Source organism: Schistocerca nitens, chromosome 1 (genome assembly GCF_023898315.1).
Source record: "Schistocerca nitens isolate TAMUIC-IGC-003100 chromosome 1, iqSchNite1.1, whole genome shotgun sequence".
NCBI lineage: Eukaryota > Metazoa > Arthropoda > Insecta > Orthoptera > Acrididae > Schistocerca > Schistocerca nitens.
This window is the reverse complement of record NC_064614.1, coordinates 258,284,750-258,307,569: the sequence shown is the minus strand read 5'-3', so window position 1 is coordinate 258,307,569 and position 22,820 is coordinate 258,284,750. Positions and strand designations below refer to the sequence as shown.

The following is a 22,820-nucleotide window of genomic DNA, read 5'->3' as shown; positions in this document are numbered from 1 at the left end:
TACTTCGTCCTCAGTAGACACAATATTTTTGTCAACTGCAATGAAGACACCACCTCCTACGGTGTCTAATCTGTCTTTCCGATACACGTTCCAACCCTCACTACATATTTCAGAACTTCCTATCTCAGGGCTCAGCCAGGTCTAGCTAGACAAAGTCGCTTTTGCCAAAAATGTTCAAATGCGTGTGAATCCCTAAATGACCAAACTGCTGAGGTCATCAGTCCCCAGACTCATGCACCACTTAAACTAACTTATGCCAAGAGCAACAGACACACCAATGTCCGAGGGAGGACTCGAACCTCTGGTGGGAGGGGCCGCGTAATCCGTGACATGGCTCCTCTAACCGCGCGACCAATACGAGCGGCTCGGTTTTGTCAGCAGCTATGGTATGAAAATCTACGTTTGTATGTTCTACATCTCCTCCTAAACCACAGCATCGACTTCAACCAAACTCTATTCGCATGTCACTAATTGTCTGGAAAGTAACACTGTGGGGGTAAGAGCTACATCTCTCTGAAGGGGGGGGGGGGGGGCAAGGTAGCGTAGCTGACAACGCGCAGGTAGCCAGACTATGACCAAACTCGGTTTGCATATCACTAACTGTCTGTATAGTAACACTGTGGGGGTCTCTGAAAGGGGAGGGGGCAAGGTTGCGCAGCTGACAACGCGCAGGTAGCCAGACTATGACCAAACTCGGTTTGCATATCACTAACTGTCTGTAGTAATACCATTGGCATTTGAAGGACTGTAAGGACTGTGTCTTAGAGCGGGCGTAGGTTCTATTGCTACTACTGGCGACCTCTGGATTATTCACTTTTAAGCTGTTACAGCAGTAGAGTTGGTGCCGTTTGGCAAGAAACACTGATAATATGCTGCAAATGGCTTTTTGCATGTTAGTCATATTTCCCTGTTGTGGCTATCTCAAGTGTGCTGGTCATATTGCTTGCAGTATCTACGACGAAGTTATGCAGCTTCGTGTATAAAAGCAAGGACCATGTCCTTTTTACCTGAAACTGTTCAGTGTAAAGAAAGTTTATAACTAATGGTGTAATTTTTTTTGCAGCGGATGGTTGGATAGTGGACGTCATGTCCGACAACAGCCACTGCAAACAAAGGATTCTTTCCCACCGCAACTTCGACAGAATTGCAAATAATAGTTTTAATAAAAGTAAATTGCTGACCCATTTGTCATCCATCATGCTGGAAGTTCACAGCTCAAGGGAGTTCTACAGCTATAGAGATGACGTTGATTGAGACAAATAATTTAGTGTGGTATAAATCTTCGAGTTGCGAACATAAAAAAATATGGTATGAAGCTGTTCTAAGACATTTGTCCTCATTTAATGGAGGAAAATGCTTCGATTTGCTATACTGGAGTGTCAGCGTGTCCTGAGCCCGAATCGTTCCCTGTCTTATCGCGGCAACACTTTCTACAGTAACAAGGTCGTAGTACTCGGTGGACAAAAGTAGTTTACAGGACAAAAGATGTAACATAAAAGTAAATAGGACTGTGTTTCGCGTTCTATTTCATACGCCGCAAGATATCTATCTAAGTCAGCAAGTCGAAGCGTGCGCAGTCAGCTTGCCTTGTCATTTTATCGAATGGTAGGTAGAAGCAGAAGACCATCGAAATGTGACACGTTCTGATAATATTATTTGGTTGTTGGAAAGTATAAACACATCTATCATTCAAAACGAGATCTCTGATACAAAAAAATATTATCCGTTATTTCGGCAAGACTGTTATATGCCACTGTTGCCAATCTGGTAAGTGTAGTACAACACGCATTTCAATAATACCACACAATTTCTTCCCTAGTCAATTAAGAAACTTTTTAGAATATAATAAATGTCGAATAGTTGCTTACCTTTTTAATGTGGCGTCAACTACACTTCCATATTTAGCTGCCACAAGAATTACTAAACGGAGTTTTGAAGGAAATACAGAATACTGCTGTAGTTATGTGATAAAAGAGATGTCAAGTCTGTGAATTTTGAAACGCAATGAAGCAGGAAGCTTCACGAGGGAAAACGTGTTTCAAATTGTGTTCTGTATTTCATTTTCAGTAATAATTGTCAGTCATAGAGACAATGTTGACATTTTCAAGTGTCCCCGGTGATATTTATCAACGCCTGTAAGCAGCTAAAAGTCTGACTTTCATTATAATTTCATTCTTCGAGAGCTGCAAGATCACCAATGGTATCTGTACAGATACCAGCTTCATATACGTAATGAATGAACTGTAGCACCAGTTATTCAGTTCGTAGCATTTCTTGATTAATTGGGGCAGTGACAAGATAATCTGATAATAAACCAAATGAATTACGATTTGTTCATTTGCATTTTCAAAAGTTGCAGAAATAGTTGTGCATTAGTGTAAAGGATTAGAGATGTGATGAAGGACACCAAATTCCGTTTTCATTAATACATACCTTCCTTCCTTCCTTTCTTCCAATAGACCTACGTCATAAATGGGTGAAATCAATATTTCTAAGTATTAAATGTGAGACACGAGTCTACAGGGTGGTCCATTGATAGTGGCCGGGCCAAATATCTCACAAAATAAGCATCAAACGTAAAAACTACAAAGAACGAAACTCGTCTAGCTTGAAGGGGGAAACCAAATGGCGCTGTGGTTGGACCACTAAATGGCGCTGCCATAGGTCAAACGGACATCAATTGCGTTTTTTTAAAAATAGGAACACCCATTTTTTTTACATATTCGTGTAGTACGTAAAGAAATATGATGTTTTAGTTGGACCAATTTTATTGCTTTGTGATAGATGGCGCTGTAATAGTCACAAACATATGGCTCACAATTTTAAACGAACAGTTGGTAACAGGTAGGTTTTTTAAATTAAAATACAGAACGTAGGTACGTTTGAACATTTTATTTCGGTTTTTCCAATGTGATACATGTACCTTTGTGAACTTATCATTTCTGAGAACGCATGCTGTTACAGCGTGATTATCTGTAAATACCACATTAATGCAATAAATGCTCAAAATGATGTCCGTCAACCTCAATGGATTTGGCAATACGTGTAACAACATTCTTCTCAACAGCGAGTAGTTCGCCTTCCGTAATGTTCACACATGCATTGACAATGCGCTGACGCATGTTGTCAGGCGTTGTCGGTGGATCACGATAGCAAATATCCTTCAACTTTCCCCACAGAAAGAAACCCGGCGACGTCAGATCCGGTGAACGTGAGGGCCATGGTATGGTGCTTCGACGACCAATCCACCTGTCATGAAATATGCTATTCAGTACCGTTTCAACCGCACCCGAGCTATGTCCCGGACGTCCATCATGTTGGAAGTACATCGTCATTCTGTCATGCAGTAAAACGTAGTAACATCGGTAGAACATTACGTAGAAATCAGCATACATTGCACCATTTAGATTGCCATCGATAAAATGGGGACCAGTTATCCTTCCTCCCATAATGCCGCACCATATATTAACCCGCAAAGGTCGCTGATGTTCCACTTGTCGCAGCCATCGTAGATTCCGTTGCCCAATAGTGCATATTATGCCGGTTTACGTTACCCCTGTTAGTGAATGACGCTTCGTCGCTAAATAGAAGGCGTGCAGAAAATCTGTCATCGTCCCGTAATTTCTCTTGTGCCTAGTGGCAGAACTGTACATGACGTTCAAAGTCGTAGCCATGAAATTCCTGGTGCATAGGAATATGGTATGGGAGCAATCGATGTTGATGTAGCATTCTCAAAACCGACGTTTTTGAGATTCCCGATTCTCGCGCAATTTGTCTGCTACTGATGTGCGGATTATCCGCGACAGCAGCTAAAACACCTACTTGGGCATCATCATTTGTTGCAGGTCGTGGTTGACGTTTCACATGTGGCTGAACACTTCCTGTTTCCTTTAATACCGTAAAATTCCGGCGAACGGTCCGGACACTTGGATGATGTCCAGGATACCGAGCAGCATACATAGCACACGCCCGTTGGGCATTTTGATCACAACAGCCATACATCAACACGATATCGACCTTATCCGCAATTGGTAAACGGTCCATTTTAACACTGGTAATGTATCATGAAGCAAATACCGTCCGTACTGGCGGAATGTTACGTGATCCCACGTACTTCTACGTTTGTGACTATTACAGCGCCGTCTATTACAAAGAGAGAAAAGTGGTCCAACTAAAACATTCATGTTTCTTTACGTACTACACGAATAACCAATAAAAAATGGGGGTACCTATTTAAAAGAACGCAACTGATATCCGTTTGACCTATGACAGCGCCAACTAGCGAGCCAACCATAGCGCCATCCGGTTTCCCTCTTCAGGCTAGACGAGTTTCGTTCTTTGTAGTTTTTTCGTTTGATGCTTATTTCGTGAGATATTTGGCCCGGTCTCTATCAATGGACCACCCTGTATATGCATAAAGGTGCGGAATGAACTTTTCGTATGACACTAGTTTCTAACTTCCGTTTTGTAACGGTGAAGAGAAACTTCACTATTCAGAAAGAAATCAGTCTATATCATACATTTTAAGGGAATGCGCCGGCCGCGGTGGTCTAGCGGTTCTGGCGCTGCAGTCCGGAACCGCGGGACTGCTACGGTCGCAGGTTCGAATCCTGCCTCGGGCATGGGTGTGTGTGATGTCCTTAGGTTAGTTAGGTTTAAGTAGTTCTAAGTTCTAGGGGACTTATGACCTAAGATGTTGAGTCCCATAGTGCTCAGGGCCATTTGAACCATTTGATTTTTTAAGGGAATGCAAGAAGAAACAATACAAAAATATCATTTGCGTGGATCAGGAGGCACGTTGGAAATACGGGGAATGAGAAGATCGACTAACTGGCGAAGATCGTGGAATATAAGAAAGATGTATTCCAGTTAGGGATCTAATTGCAATAGACAGAATCATGGCCAGAAGGAACAAGTAGTGGGAGTTGGAAGATCTGCAGAAGCGCACATGGTACAGCCAAATCCAGTTACACAGGAACCAGACTGCAGCTGTAAGGGTCGAAGGACATGAAGGGAAGCAGAAGTTGAGATCTGAGGTAACGTTTAACCCATCCATAATGGTATTCAATCTGTGCATTGAGGCAGGTGTAAAGGAAACAATGGAGAATTTCGAAAAGGGATTTAAAGTTCAGGGAGAAGAAATAAAAGCTCTGAGAGCTGACAGTAAGAAAGGTTGGTTGGTTTGGGGGAGGGGACAAACAGCGAAGTCATCGGTCCCATTGGAGTAGGAAAGGATGGGGAAGGAAAGCGGCCGTGCAGTTTCAAAGGAACCATCCCGGCATTTGCCTGGAGTGATTTAGGGAAATCACGGAAACCTAAATCAGGATAGCTGGACGCGGGTTTGAACCGTCGTCCTCCCGAATGCGCGTCCAGTGTGCTAATCACTGCGCGAACTCTCTCAATTGACAGTAAGACTGAAATTATGTTACAGACGGTACAGGACTCGAACAATAGTTTCAACGAATGGACAGTGTATTGAAAAGAGGCTATAAGACGGTCATTAATAAAACTGAAACAAAGATAATGAAATATAGCACAATTAAATCAGGCGGTGTCAAGGAAATTAGATTAGGAAAAGAAATACTGAAGGTAGTTGGTGAATACTGTTTTCGGAAGGAAAAGAAGTGACAGAGTCTGAAACAGAGAGGAAATAAAATGCAGACTGGTAATCGCAAGAAAATCGTTTCTGAAAAAGAGAAATTATTTAACGTACGACGTAAAATTTTAAAGATTAGGAACTCTTTTCTCAATGTGTCTGCAGTGAAGTCTTCTACGAAAGTGAAACATCGACAATAAACTGTTCAGACGAGAAGAGGATACATTTTGAAGTATGGCGCTACCGAAGAACGCTGAAGATTAGATGCGGATAATTCTTGAGGAGCTGTTGTATCAAACTGGGGCGAAAAGGAATATATAGCATAATGCGAATTAAGGGAGGGTTTGGTTGACAGAACCCATCTTGTGGTATCAAGGAGTCGTCACTTTGACAATAGTGGGAGATGCGGACGGTGAGATGCGGGTCATCATTGAGGGAGTCGGAGGACAGGATGCAGTTCACGCGCACAAACGTATGTAGCTCGCAGTAACTATACTGAGATAAAGAGGCATACACAGGATAGAGTAGAGTGGTAAGTTCCATCAAACCAGTCTTCGGACTGACTACTCAACATCAATATCCGGATTCATCGTGGGACTCTGAAATGTGCAAAATGAAACGTAAATTCACTGGCAAAGAAATAGAAGAGACGATTCGTAACGATCGCCGTCAGACTGAAATTCAACCATTGCTGCTAGGAACAACACCTCCAGCACTGCGACTGTGGGGGGCTCACGATATCAACATGGCGTTAGCTGTAATCAGACTGGCTGGTTACAGAGCTTCTCAAAATGAAACAAGAGTTCCCTTGAACGCGTGGCATGTGTGTGTGTGTGTGGGGGGGGGGGGGGGGGGGAGGGGGGGTTATTTGGCTTTTTGGCCACAACACTTACTTATAAATTACGTTTAACGTCAATGAAATTTATATATTAAATTACTTAGCAGTTAGTGGAAAGGCAGTCCTGTATTGGCGCACCCAGAAGCCAATAAAACAAAATTAAGAAAAGATATGGATATACGAAGTGAAAGAGAGATATGTTGCTAAACTCGAAGTTATCTTTTATTTTTTTTATAGCTGAAAACATTAACAAGTTTTTAACTGTAGAAACATCCGGGTGACATGAAAGACATTACTAACTATTAAGTTACCTAACGTTACTTTACCTGTTCACATTATTTGTTCCATGAAGGTGAAATAGTTTGAGTTGGTGCTGTCTTTCAAATTTCCGTATACAGTATCTAGAAGAAATGTCTTACACATAGGACGTTTAAAAGAAGTGACTGCTAATAGATTTTATTATTAATTGCAAACGCCTTATGCATTTTATTTGATGTAGACGATTAGCCTACAAATTAAAAAGAGGAACGTTATCCACAGGTGTTGCGGTTACTGGAAGCCCTGACAGACGGGAAACGTTGACGCCTGCACGGGAAAATCTGGAACGTGATTGCGGTAAGTACACACGACATTAGCTTCTACTTTCAGAACAGCGCTTATTTTTCAGAACGAATGTCTTTTCGTTCAATGGTCTTCCTTCACCTTGCAAACTGACAATGTATGTCTTTTCAGTTTATCGCCTCTGATACAGTGATTCAGCAGTAATTGTTAAGAAACACCATCCTAGAACGGAACTACTCGAGCTATGATACATTTTTATGAATGCTATGTCGTTTTATGCAGAATATGAGGTACGCAATGCGACCAGTCACTAAACTTAAGATCTTATTTACGACGCATTGCTCCATCACACAAATCTCAGTTGCGTTGCTCCGAGGAAAACCAACGATGGAGAAATATCTGAAACGTTGTAAGTTTATAGCCGTAATTGTAGAGTGCTTTTGATAGGTTATTAAAGAATAAATACAAGGGTTGCAACTTTAATAGTGCCAACTATTTATTTACAGTTAGTACAAAATAGATACATGTTTCAAAGTTTTACTGACCTTCAAAGTAGTCTCCAGAATTGTGTATAACCTGTTGACAGCAATGTGCAAGTCGTAGGATACTCTAGCAGTGCCAGCTGTGTTGACGGTTCGAGCGGCGCGGTCTATTGCCCGACGAATTTTTATCAGTTCTGAAAGGAATGCCGTGAAGTGTTTCCTTCAGTTTAGAAATCGAGTTGAACTCACGAGGGCTTAAGTTAGGGGACTGCAGTAGATGGTATAGCATTCAGCAGCCCCATCAACAAACATATCAGTAACAGCTTGCACTGTACGTGCTTGAGCATTATCCTGCAAAATGATGGTCAAGTCCTGCAGAAAGTGTCATCACTTCTGTCTCTAAGCTGGCCGTAGGTTGCGTTTCAAAAATGAACAGCATAGAGAGAGAAGTGATGACACTTTCTGCCGGACCTGATCGTCATTTTGCAACACAATGCTCAAGTACGTACAGTGCTGTTAATGATTTGTTTGACTGATGGGGCAGCTAAGTGCTAAACCACCTACTGCACTCCCCTGACTTAAGACCTCGTGAGTTTAACCAGATTTCTAAACTGAAGGAAACACTTCACAGCATTTGCTTCAGAACTGCTACAAATTCGTCGGACAATAGACCGCTCCGCTCGAACTGTCAACACAACTGGCAACTCTAAGAGTATCCTACGACTTCCACATCGCAGACAACGGGTTACACACAATACTGGAGACTACTTTGAACGCCAGTAAAACTCTGAAACACGTATCTATTTTGTACGAGCTGTAAATAAATAGTTGGCGCTATTTAAGTTCAACCCCCGTATTTTGGAACCGACTTGGCTCAGCTGTAGTTCTGTGTATCTTTGTTACGTACCTTCCACGGAACCTCTGCATTTGGCTTCACACACATTCACTGTTTACAAACTTTATAGTAGATGTTACAAATATTTTGCGTCTCTTGGCTATCAGACATGTTATAGTCTTTTTTGACGAATCAAAAGCTAAATGAGCCAATTCATATATCAATGGGGACTACTGAAGGCTTTTACCACCTAATATTGTCTTCGTGAATGTCAATTTTCATAATGTATCCGGTTGATGAAACATTTAGATAAGACTTTCTGTAAAGTCGATTTTAGTATTCTAAGCTGTTAATGAGTATATCAAGAATTAAGGGGGTATAATTTTTGGTTCAAAGAATAAATTTATCCTGAATATATATCCCCAAATATTGAAATTCTGAAGGTAGATAAGTTTTGCTTTCTGGAAGTAAAATAAGCGACGGTGACCGAAGTGCAGCAGATACAAAATAGAGTTTCTGAAAGAACTTTAAAGATGATTTTCTGAAAAGGAGGAATATTTCAGTATATAAAATACATTTATACTTTGAGAAGTCTGTCCTGAAGATAATTTATTGTACAGTTTGACTGGATAAAGTTATGGAATTGGGGAGAAATTAAATTCGTCGCACGACTTGACTTAAAGAAGGGTACGTTCTGACATATCCTGAGCCATTAAGGAACAATTAATTTGGTAATGGAGGGATGTGTGTGTGTGTGGGAGGGGGGGGGAGGACCATAGAGTGGAAAAGCGAGATTAGATAGCAGGAAGCGAGTTCAAATGTTTGTGGATTGCAGTAGTCACTGCTTTGCAGAGATGAGGAGGCTTGGTTCAAATGGTTCAAATGGTTCTGAGCACTATGGGACTTAAAAGCTATGGTCATCAGTCCCCTAGAACTTAGAACTACTTAAACCTAACTAACCTAAGGACATCACACAACACCCAGCCGTCACGAGGCAGAGAAAATCCCTGACCCCGCCGGGAATCGAACCCGGGAACCCGGGCGTGGGAAGCGAGAACGCTACCGCACGACCACGAGATGCGGGCTGAGGAGGCTTGCACACGATAGACTAGCGTGGGTATCAGTACCAAACAGTCTTTGAAACAGTCTTTTGGTTGTAGACCAAAATAACAACAATAAATATTTTAACTAAACATTGAGGACTGTGCTAGAAATATGTTGATAGTTTCTTGGTCTACAAAAAAATACGTCGTTTGGAGAATAATTTGTCTTCTATGGAGATTGACGTAATTTTTCTAACTAAGTTCTGTCGATTAAGTTAGCCCAAAATTAGGGAATTTTTTCATATTTATTGTTTCCGGCAGATATTTGTTAATGCGATTATACTTTTTCCAGTTACAAGTAAAACAAGTGTCCTCTCAAGAGTTTCTGATGTGCTTTCTCATGTAAGTGAACTGATAGAAAGATTAGACTTTCTGAAAGATATAACCGCCATTTGATTATACAGCAGGCTTTATTTCACAATCTAGATCTCGACTTTAGGCTATTGTCAAGTGTTAAAACTGCAACAGATTAAAGCACAATAAAAGTACAAGTATCAGATTAAGTAGCAGAAAAATAGCAGGACAAAACAGTTAAATCAATATATAGGCTGCATGATTTGTTTTCTTAGTTATGTAATATAAATCATTAGACTTGAGTAGAACAGAAGTACATGGTCAAAACATGTATCTTCGATTATATAAACCAACTTTGTTAAAAGTAAATGGGAGAACATTTGTGTAATATACTAATTTACTGGCATTTATCATGATTCACTTGACTCACTTATTGCACAACTTTATCAATTGAGTCATGCTAATTGCCAGTAAATTAGCATATTACACAAATATTCTCTCATGTACGTTTGACAAGTTTGTGTTATATAACCGAAGATACATGTTTTGATGATGAATTGGGTTCTGCTCATGTAGGACATCACATCATTTAGCCCATGTATTGATTTAACTGTTTGCCCTGCTATTTTTCTTTGTCTAATAAAATTACAATGTCTAATACTTGTACTTTTAGTGTGCTGTAATCTGTAAGGCCGAAATCTAGATTGTGAAATGAAACCTTTTGTACAGTCAAATGGCGGTTATAGCTTTCAGAAAGTTTTATATGACTGTGGCTCCATGCAAAAGTAAAACCAACAAAAACTAATGTTCAAGGGCTCTGGTACAGCGTCGTACCACCCAGAATCTTTGGATCTGACGCTTCACCCTTCTTGCTGAGGTCTTCTTTTGGCAAAAGGCTACGCACTGGCTAATGCCAGTAATATTAATGTCTCCCACGAAGATATTATTGATGCTTGTTTATTTTGACTTATAAATAACAGTACTTGTAATTGCTACTGTCTGCCAGTGGTGTTTCAGGTTTCATCGCACGTAGATGTTACTTTTTATCTTTCACCTCGACAGTACGCGAACCTCTCAAATCTACGAACCAATTCAATAGGTTAGTTTCGATTCTAATAATTTTCTGTTGAGGCCAACCGCATCTGAAGTAATCCATGTTTCTGAAATATATCCACTTCAGCTGTATATGAACTTTTACAAGAACACGTCCGGTTTCGTCATGCTAAATCACATCTTCAGCCTTACATACGTCAGCAAAACATTTAATCCTTGTTGCGGTAAGGCTGAGTCCCAAGTTAGCCGAGATCGCTAATGCGCTGCTTCCTGGACTCGGGTAGGCGCGCCGGCCCCGGATCGAATCCGCCCGCTGGATTAACGACGATGGCCGGTGTGCTGGCCAGCCTGGATGTGGTTTTTAGGCTGTTTTCCACATCCCTCAAGGTGAATACGGGGCTGGTCCCCACGTCCCGCGTCAGTTACACGACTCACAGACATTTGAAACACGTCCGCACTTTTCCATGATTTACACTAGACGCAGACAGATGGGGTACTCTGATTCCGTCCCAGGGGGTACGAGGTGGCGGCAGGAAAGGCATCCGGCCACCCCTTCAAATTAACATGCCAAATCCGATTTAACCACGCCAACCCCGCACAAAATGCTCGACAAAGGCGGAAGCGAAGCGAAGCGAACGGTAAGGTTGAGTGCCCATCCTTCCAATATTAGGGCTTCAATGTTTTACTCGCGTATGTACGTCTGAAGATGTGGTTTGACGTCAGGAAACCGATAGTGTTCATGCAAAAGTTCATGTACAGCTGAAAACCTTTTATTTCAGAAACAGAACCACCCATTAAAGGATGCTCATTTTAAAATCGTCACATATACAGTAATGTAAATAAATTGTGTTCAGCTCATATAGGACAGCTGACTAGAGTTTCTACCACTGATGATATAGATACGTAGCCTTTCGCAGGCAGTGTCAACCTCATTGAAAACATTTTGGCCATACTGCTGCGACAGCTTGTACAATACTAGAGTACTAACCTGCACCAATGTCTTTGTCCTAAAGAAGACTGCTGAAATTCAACCGAAACGTAGGTAAATTTTAGTACTGCAGTATTTTATAACATGACGCGGAAATACATCCAATATGGTGTTAACGGAAATTTTGTCGTTATTGGCTTCCTATGAATCTATGATGTCAATGCTAGCATTACCCTCATACGTGAGGCTTACTGCACTGCAAACCGAAAGTCATTTTGTTGCTGTTTGGTAGTGAAAAATAGTCCACTACGCTTCAACGCGTTGGTCACTGAAGAATTAATAGGTGTTTAACGCAGGTGTTGGCAGTTTTCCTGCACCATTTTCCACGGAATTCCAGCACGTTGGAGATAACCGAGGCCAGATTTCGGAGTCTGCACGTACCTTCCAACATTAGCGTCAAATAAGCAGGTTATAGTCGCAGTAAGACCATTACTAAGTCGAGTAAGTCGCAAGGAGATAGCAGCAGTTAGTACTACTCCCATTAACACTGAGATAACACTACTTTATGAGCCTCCGGCTGCACAGCGCCTTAACACGGCGTGGTAGTGGAGCCGGAGTGGGATTAAACACTAATCACTGTACGAAACGAGTTATTATCTTCAAAGCTGTCCACTTGAGAGTGCTGTGCTCAATAAATAGTTACTGTGAAAGAGACTTCATTAAAAAGTGAAACCGTTTTAGAAAACCGCAGCATGTGTTTCTGAAATACGCTCATCATAGTAAAAAGGAAATCTATTTTCAAGTGCCTCTCAATCGTTATGTTTCCGAAACATTACTGTCTTTCACTTTCTGCGGAAAAACTATTGAAAATGAAGAGAGATTTGAACATAGCTTTCTGCAACTTTTTTTTAAACTTGTACCTTAAATAAATTGTTGTGAACTGTTATCTAGCCATTTATAGCCAAACATGAAGGACAGGTTTTAATATTTGCTAATTTATTCTTAAAGGGCGCACCTATACTTCCTTAACGTGATTCAGTTACTTCAATTATCAACGTCACTAGACAAAAAGAATGAAGTCATAGTGTGGTATCTACAACTGTTAAAAAAGGAAAGAGTATTACAGTTCAACGTCAGTCGTCATTTTCGTCGTTAGATATTGAGCACAAGCCAAAATAGAAGAGGCTGAAGAAGGAAATCAGGCAGGGCCTATTAACTGGAATCTTACCAGAATTCACTACATGTGATTTAGGGGATATTTACTTCTCCTGTATTATATGCCTCTTCACTGCATTTTAGACAATGTCTCGTTTGTAATGGTCTCCACCTCTTTCCTGGTCTGTCAATATATCTTTTTCCATTTGGATTAAACATTTTTTCATTCTCTGCCGATGTACATTTCATCTTTTTTGTTTTCTTCTAAATTTAATCTGTCTAGACATCGTGGCAGAGCAGTAACTGAACATAACTTTGTATTTTTTCTTTATCCTTTTCAACGTGTCAGGCCTATTTATGCATCTTTTTATGTCGTGATACAGCTTATGGCTATTTACAATCAAGATGATTAAATTCTTTCACCGGTAGAGTATTCCATAATTTTTAAAAATTCTAGTTTTAGAAGGAGATTTGCATAAAATATTATATTATATTTAGTGTAATATTATATGTTAATATAATGTTATAAAATAATATAATGTGTTAATATTTCCATTCTATATTCAGCACGTTTGGTATTCTAAAAGTATATATGAGACTATTATGTGCTACTGTCTGGAACACTGACACATTAAATTATTCTTAGAAGCCTTAGGAAAACTCACTCCTCTGTTTTTACTATAATCATTTTTTCACGTTTATGGTATATCGGTATTACATTTGATTTGCTCCATTTTTTCTAATCATCTGCTTTCAGTGCATATTTCAAACAGTTTATTATATAACACACCAGACAAGTAAATCTCTTGCTTTCTGATCATTTGTGGATTCCACTGGTGTAAACTTCTGCTTGGATATAGTGTCTAAACTAGAACCCTTATATTTTCTATTAAAATTTCTTCGTTATTCAAAATTCTTTCTTCAAATCAAACTTTCATCAAAATTACTCAGCATTCCTGTCTTTTGGTATTATAAAAATGAACACCACCCCATGTTTTGTAGTGTGTTACTCATTAGCATCTGCACATTCATGAACGATAATTATCTGTTAAGTTGATAATACAGCACTTCATGGCTTATTGTTGGGCGATCCAGTTAAGTCTTTTTTTCTGGCTGTATGTTATGGTTGTTCGTGGTATTTTCATGTGGTTCTTTATAAATGCCCTTTACTTTTTTGTGATCACTTCTTGAACCTCTGGTGCCCAAATTTTTAAACCTCATTTTTAACGTACTTATTTATCATTTATAATGTTTCCTTTGCTGGTTCCTTTGTACAGCTTTCATTACATCACAGCATATCATTATGAGTCTATAATTTCTGTATTACCCTGTCAGGGTAATTTATCACTTTAATCTTACCATTTCTAAGACATTTTTTTCTTCTAGTGAATAACCTAAATACAGGAAGTAGTTAAAGCTGAATTCCGAATATGTATTTCCTAAAATAGCATACCTTTCCTTGCTTTTGTCCGAGATATACAACATTAACCACATCAAATGTATTTACGTGTGTGACTATACAATATGTGAATGAAATTAATAGGCAAATTTCGTACTCTGATATCCTTATAAGCCAAGTTGTACTGACATTTATTTAAAAAAAAAGAGAAGAACTGGCACTAATTCTATTTGTGGTGATATAATAGGTTTTGTATGATGACTCGAATAAATTACGTCAATTACGGCTGGTGGTGATATGCATAGGACACATTAGAGCATATTGGAGCAGTTGCAGACGACGTGCAGTGGCAAATACCTCAGTTGTAAGTAAAATGGAACATTTCAACGCCGGCCGAAGTGGCCGTGCGGTTAAAGGCGCTGCAGTCTGGAACCGCAAGACCGCTACGGTCGCAGGTTCGAATCCTGCCTCGGGCATGGATGTTTGTGATGTCCTTAGGTTAGTTAGGTTTAACTAGTTCTAAGTTCTAGGGGACTAATGACCTCAGCAGTTGAGTCCCATAGTGCTCAGAGCCAACATTTCAACAGCTATCGAATTAATTAAAATTTATTAATTAAAAAGTTGATGTACACTGGAGTGCTAAGCTTAACTTTCTCATGGTAACACTGTCAAGTAAAACAGTGCGATTAAACTCGATGAAGCCTGGACCATACATTTTTGTGAAAGACAACGTACAATTATATGGAACAGCCTAGGTGGAGCAGCTTTTGGAACGAGATGATATTCGGCAAATGGACTGCGCTCTCACTTGACTAAACTCCCATCGAGCAAGAATGGGGTTCGTTGGGGAGAAGCACTGCAGCACATCCTGATGCATTAGCGATCTTCAGCAGTTGTCGACCGCGCTGGTTGAGTGGTGGAAAGCCCTGTGACAAGAACTCCTTACCAACATTGTTGCCAGTATGGAGGTAATTTTCATAAAATACATTGTGGTAATCACGTGCCTTCTTAAGAATCTTGTCTCGCCGTCTGTAATGGTCAGACGAACGTCTTGAAACACGATGATTTCTGGGTAGTTATTGTCTTTGAATGAATGTGTTATTTCTGTTAGTCGCATACCGTATTTCTTTCAGTTACCTACTGTTCTAAACTGTAGTAGCTTTTTTTCTATATATTGTCCAAGTTTCATCGAAATATGTTCCTCGGCAGTGAGATGTTGACGAAAGTAGCTTTCGTCCTTAAATTTTCGTCAGTATATTATAACATTCTCAAACGTATCCGAACGATCTGAATAGGGTTTTACCTGACTTGTATTCTGCTCACACAATACAGCTTTCTTGCAGATGCTCTAATCTTTTTTCGGTTCAGTCGTTTGACTGTACAAAATGGATTCCACAGGACACCACTGGATATTATTGCTCTGTAAGGGTATCAGTCTAGATACAAATGCGCTAATCAAAGTATCAGGAAGACATTATTAGAGATGACACAGAGTTTAACGCTTGTGTACCCAAATTTATTATAATAAATGACATTTAAAACAGCAAGTCTCGACTTGGAACTACATGGCTATAATTTTTTCTTATTGGACTATGATACAGTACTATTGTCCCTGTTAACTAACAACACAAGCTTTTCAACATGGTTTCAGTCAGTGGTAACAAACTCTGCTCATGTTTGATCTTGAAGTCCGCAGCTCGTGGTCGTGCGGTAGCGTTCTCGCTTCCCACGCCCGGGTTCCAGGGTTCGATTCCCGGCGGGGTCAGGGATTTTCTCTTCCTCGTGATGACTGTGTGTTGTGTGCTGTCCTTAGGTTACTTAGGTTTAAGTAGTTGTAAGTTCTAGGGGACTGATGGCCATAGATGTTAAGTCCCATAGTGCTCAGAGCCATTTGAACCATTTTTTTTATTTTTTTTTATTTTGAAGTAACATGATATGATGTTCGGGCAAGACTGGGATTCGAACCCATCACATAATCGGATTGTAAATTAAGCACAGTCAACTATTAGACATCAGACCTTTTACATTTGTAGTGAGGTGACTGAAACGGAAATGACGAGACGAAAATTTTTGCTTTACTGGGATTCAAAAACGGCACCTACTGCTGTCATTTTCTAGGCACGAACAGACGTAAAATATACTTCTGTTTCACCAGTGGTGAGATGTGCGCATGTCTGAACTGGGTATAACGTCACGAAAAGTTCTCTGCTGACTGAGAGTCGAGCGCCGGCCGCGGTGGTCTAGCGGTTCTAGGAGCTCAGTCCGGAACCGCGCGTCTGCTACGGTCGCAGGTTCGAATCCTGCCTCGGGCATGGATGTGTGTGATGTCCTTAGGTTAGTTAGGTTTAAGTAGTTCTAAGTTCTAGGGGACTGATGACCACAGATGTTAAGTCCCATAGCGCTCAGAGCCATTTTTTTGAGTCGAGCACTGCATGACTCTTTGCTCTTGATAACACACAGACGTTAAACAGTGAATTCATTACCACGAGTAGCTAGGAGTGGCATATTAGAACCTGAAGTGACATTACGAAAATTGTGTCTGACAGGGAGTTGAAAGAGGCATCTATGCGATTGTTGACAATGCACGTAGTGACATTATAAAACCATAATTCTTTGTCACGTATGGTTTGGTTGCTCAAGGTGCAGCTTTTAATGACATGATGAATATTTTTGTACTGGTTATAGAATGAAGGCTTTCACGACCGGATGACGTGTTGTTGTTGTTGTGGTCATCAGTCCTGAGACTGGTTTGATGCAGCTCTCCATGCTACTCTATCCTGCGCAAGCTTCTTCATCTCCCAGTACCTACTGCAACCTACATCCTTCTGAATCTGCTTAGTGTATTCGTCTCTTGGTCTCCCTCTACGATTTTTACCCTCCACACTGCCCTCCAATACTAAACTGGTGACCCCTTGATGCCTCAGAACATGTCCTACCAACCGATCCCTTCTTCTAGTCAAGTTGTGCCACAAACTTCTCTTCTCCCCAAACCTATTCAACACTTCCTCATTAGTTATGTGATCTACCCATTTAATCTTAAGCATTCTTCTGTAGCACCACATTTCGAAAGATTCTACTCTCTTCTTGACCAAAATATTTATCGTCCATGTTTCACTTCCATACATGGCTACACTCCATACAAATACTTTCAGAAACGACTTCCTGACACTTAAATCTATACTCGATGTTAACAAATTTCTCTTCTTCAGAAACGCTTTCCTTGCCATTGCCAGTCTACATTTTATATCCTCTCTACTTCGACCATCATCAGTTATTTTGCTCCCCAAATAGCAAAACTCCTTTATTACTTTAAGTGTCTCATTTGCTAATCTAATTCCCTCAGCATCACCCGACTTAATTCGACTACATTCCATTATCCTCGTTTTGCTTTTGTTGATGTTCATCTTATATCCTCCTTTCAAGACACTATCCATTCCGTTCAACTGCTCTTCCAGGTCCTTTACTGTCTCTGACAGAATTACAATGTCATCGCCAAACGTCAAAGTTTTTTTTTTTTTCCTTCTCCGTGGATTTTAATACCTACTACGAATTTTTCTTTTGTTGCTTTTACTGTTTTCTCAGTATACAGATTGAATAACATCGGGGATAGACTACAACCCTGCCTCGCTCCCTTCCCACCCACTGGTTCCCTTTCATGCCCCTCGACTGTTATAAATGCAATCTGATTTCTATAGAAATTGTAAATAGCCTTTCACTCCCTGTATTTGACCCCTGCCCCCTTCAGAATTTGAAAGAGAGTATTCCAGTGAACATTGTCAAAAGCTTTCTCTAAATTTACAAATGCTAGAAACGTAGGTTTGTCTTTCCTAATCTAGCTTATAAGACAAGTCGTAGGGTCAGTATTGTCTCATGCGTTCCAACATTTCTACTGAATCCAAACTGATCTTCTCCGAGGTCGGCTTCTACTAGTTTTTCCATTCGTCTGTAAAGAATTCGCGTTAGAATTTTGCAGCCGTGACTTATTAAACTGATAGTTCGGTAATTTTCACATCTGTCAACACCTGCTTTCTTTGGGATTGGAATTATTTAATTCTTCTTGAAGTCTGAGGGTATTTCACCTATCTCATACGTCTTGCTCACCAGATGGTAGAGTTTTGTCAGGACTGGCTCTCCCAAGGCTGTCAGTAGTTCTAATGGAATGTTGTCTGCTCCCGGGGCTTTGTTTCGACTCAGGTCTTTCAGTTCTCTGTCGAAGTCTTCACGCAGTATCATATCTCCCATTTCATATTCATCGACATCCTCTTCCATTTCCAAAATATTGTCCTCAAGTAAATCGCCTTCCACCTTTCTGCTTTCCCTTCTTTGCTTAGAACTGGGTTTCCATCTGAGCTCTTGATATTCATACAAGTGGTTCTCTATTCTCCAAAGGTCTCTTTAATTTTCCTGTAGGCAGTATCTATCTAACCCCTAGTGAGATAAGCCTCTACATCCTTACATTTGTCCACTAGCCATCCCTGCTTAGCCATTTTGCACTTACTGTCGATCTCATTTTTGAGACGTTTGTATTCCTTTTTGCATGCTTCATGTACTGCACTTTTATATTTTCCCCTTTCATCAATTAAATTCTTCTTCTGTTACCCAGGGATTTCTACTAGCCCTCGTCTTTTTACCTACTTGATCCTCTGCTGCCTTCATTACTTCATCCCTCAAAGCTACCCACTCTTCTTCTACTGTATTTCTTTCCCCCATTCTTGTCAATTGTTCCCTTATTCTCTCCCTGAAACTCCGTACAACCTCTGTTTCTTTCAGTTCATCCAGGTCCCATCTCCTTAAATTCCCACCTTTTTGCAGTTTCTTCAGTCTTAATCTACAGTTCATAACCAATAGATTGTGGTCAGAGCCCACATCAGCCCCTGGGAATGTCTTACAATTTAAAACCTGGTTCCTAAATCTCTGTCTTACCATTATATAATCTATTTGAAACCTTTCAGTATCTCCAGGCTTCTTCCGTGTATACAGCCTTCTTTTATGATTCTTGAACCAAGTGTTAGCTATGATTAAGTTGTGCTCTGCGCAAAATTCTACCAGGCGGCTTCCTCTTTCGTTTCTTACTCCCAATCCATATTCACCTACTACGTTTCCTTCTCTCCCTTTTCCTACTGACGAATTCCAGTCACCCATGACTATTAAATTATCGTCTCCCTTCACTATCTGAATAATTTCTTTTATTTCATCATACATTTCTTCAATTTCTTCGTCATCTGCAGAGCTAGTTGGCATATAAACTTGTACTACTGTAGTCGGCATGGGCTTCGTGTCTATCTTGGCCACAATAATGCGTTCACTATACTGTTCGTAGTAGCTTACCGGCATTCCTATTTTCCGATTCATTATTAAACTTACTCCTGCATTACCCCTATTTGATTTTGTGTTTATAACCCTGTAATCACCTGACCAGAAGCCTTATTCCTCCTGCCACCGAACTTCACTAATTCCCACTATATCTAACTTTAACCTATCCATTTCCCTTTTTAAATTTTCTAACCTACCTGCTCGATTAAGGGATCTGACATTCCATGCTCCGATCCGTAGAACGACAGTTTTATTTCTTCTGATAACGACATCCTCTTGAGTAGTCCCTGCCCGGAGATCCGAATGGGGGACTATTTTACCTCCGGAATATTTTACCCAAGAGGACGCCATCATCATTTAACCATACAGTAAAGCTGACGTAGCTGCTGGTAAACCTGTAGCGATGTGAGGTCGTGGTCCAGCGCTGAAATAAAACATTTTATGCAGGGCTTGGAGAAAAAGAGGTAAAGAGATCTTTGCGATTAAGGAACAGAAGACCGAAGGACAAGGATGAAACACAACGACGGAGAAACATAGTTTCCCTCCCTGTTATTAAAAAAGCAAAGGAACAGATCGGTAAGATTTTACAGAAACATGACATCAGACTGGTATTTCGACGAAAAAAGAAAATAAGTCAATTACTCCGATCTGTCAAGGACAAACGCCCTCCTCTGCCGACATGTGGTGTATACGAAATTACGTGTACGTGTGGTAAAGTTTATATTTGAACTACCAAGAAGAGCGTAAATAAACGGCTAAAAGAGCACAAAAGTCTTTGCCGCGCTAGGAAAAATAGAGAAATCAGCTGTAGCAGAGCATTCTCTTCAGTCAGGAGACGACGAAATGAAGTTTTCTGAAATAGAAATTTTATGTACAACGTTAAATTATTATCCACGACTATGTGGAGAAGCCATACAAATTGATAAGCATCAGGATAATTTTAATAGGAAAGAGGGGGCAATGTAACATAGCGACATATGGACATTAGCTCTGCAGAATCGAAAGACAATTTTATCTTTGACAAGATGACAATCGATAGTTAAGTTTTATCTTTGACAATGATTATCTCTGCTTATCACGTGTTACTTTGACCACGCCCCCTTTCCTACAGTATATATGTCGCTCTCGGACGTCCGACCGGTCAGTCGGCAACTCATCAGAGGAGCGCCTCTGAGGATGTCCAGCGCAGTCCTGGGCGAAACGTCAGGAACAGAAGAGTTTCCTGGACCACGACCTCATATCCCGAAAGGTTTACCAGCAGAGGTTTTTGTACTAGGACAGGACCCAGACACGCGCCTTTCGAGGAGACCTTGAGGTAAATGAGCCTTGGGGAAACAACGAAACGATGGAACTGTATCATCCTGATACACTTTGACCATGACCATGTTACCCTCCATATTTTAAAACACGTATGTAATATGATGTTGCCATTGTAAAATGTTCAAAAATAAATAATCTTATAAGATAGTATTGTATCATGCATTTCTCCATGTACGAGTAGATGTACGCTATTAACAATTGCCTGTAAAAAAAAGACGTTACTGTACAACGTCAGAACTTAAATTTTTCACGTTTAGATCTAGGAGGTAATAAATCTAGGCAGTGGGAAGACTGAAGAGAGAGAAATAAAGATTTCTTTATGCACTTTCGGATAAGAAGCTAGTAGCTCGGTAAGAGACAAGATAAAAAAGCTGACTAATTGTCTAGGTCTCTAACAAGATCTGTACCAAGATCTTATTCATCTTCCCTTATAACACAAATCAGCTTTGTTACCGCTTAGATAGCGAACCATCATTCCTCCACTATGCTCTCGTTGTCTTGGTGATTGATAACTCAGGTAATTCACAATGAAACATGAAATTAGTAGAAGAATCTGAGTGGAGTAACCTACACGTCATCGAAAGAGTTTGATAACTGCTATGTAAAACTTTTTTCTGTTGTTTTAGAGTCATTCTGACAGATGTGGTGCCCCACAAATTTCTCTCCTCTGTCAACCTACTCAGAATAGCAACTGCAACCTACGTTCTGAATTATTTGCTGGATGTATTCCAATCTCTGTCTTCCTCTATAGCTTTTACCTCCTACAGCTTCCTCCAGTAACATCGAAGTTATTCCACCATGTCATAAAAGATACCCTATCATCCTGTTCTTCTCGCCAGTGTTTTCAGCATATTCCTTTCCTCGTCAATTCTGCGGGGAACCTCCACGTTGCTTACCGTATCAATCCACCTAATTTGCATCATTCATTTTTAACACCAAGTCTCAAATGCTTCGATTCTTTCCTGGTTCTTCCACAGTCGATATTTCACTACCATACAATGCTGTGCTCCAAACGTACATTCTCAGAAATTTCTTCTTCAAATTAAGACCTATTTTTGATGCTGTTAGACTATTAGACTATGTCATTTTCACCAGTCCTCTTTGCTCTCTCCATATGGTATATTTTGCTGCATAACTAGCAGAGTTCCTTAACTTCATGTACCTCGTGACCCTCAGTCCCGATGTTAAGATTCTCGCTATTCTCATTTCTGCTACTTCTCATTACTTTCATCTTTGCTTAGTTTACTGTCAATCCATATTCTGTACTCTTTAGACGGCCCATTCTATTCAGCAAATCACGTAACTCTTCCTCTCTTACATTTAGGATAGCAATGTCACTACCGTATCTTATCACTCATATTCTTTGACCTTGAATTTTAATCCCACACGTGAATATTTCTTTTATTTCCGTCATTGCTTCGTCAGTGTATAGATTGAACGGTAGGGATGAAAGACAACATCCCTACCTTACACCTTTTTTATTCCGGGAACTTCATTCTAGGGCTTTCACTATTATTATTCCCTCTTGGCTGTTGTACATGTTGTGTACGACCCGTATCTCCCTAAAGCTTACCCCTGTTTTCCTTAGTATTTCACCGAGCGAGGTGGCGTAGTGGTTACCACACTGGACTCGCATTCGGAAGGACGACGGTTCAATCCCGCGTCCGGCCATCCTGATTTAGGTTTTCCGTGATTTCCCTAAATCGCTCCAGGCAAATTCCGGGATGGTTCCTTTGAAAGGGCACGGCCGACTTCCTTCCCCATCCTTCCCTAACCCTATGAGACCGATAACCTCGCTGTTTGGTCTCTTCCCCCAAACAACCAACCAACCAACCTTAGTATTTCGAAAATCTTGCACCATTATACACTGTCAAACGGTTTCTCCAGATGGAGAAACCCTGTGAACGTGTCCTGATTTTTCTTTAGCCTTGCTTCCACCATCA

At 40.4% G+C, this 22,820-nt stretch overlaps 1 protein-coding gene across 5 annotated transcripts in view; it reads left to right on the top strand.

The window, feature by feature from the left end:
• The window catches only part of LOC126247424 (parathyroid hormone/parathyroid hormone-related peptide receptor-like), an 841,770-nt gene that overhangs the window by 280,519 nt on the left and 538,431 nt on the right, over positions 1-22,820 (top strand). For all 5 annotated transcript variants that reach the window (XM_049948480.1, XM_049948483.1, XM_049948486.1 and 2 more), the window contains one exon: positions 6,975-7,049. The gene's annotated coding sequence lies outside the window, so the exon portion shown is untranslated. The remainder of the gene's footprint in view (positions 1-6,974; positions 7,050-22,820) is intronic.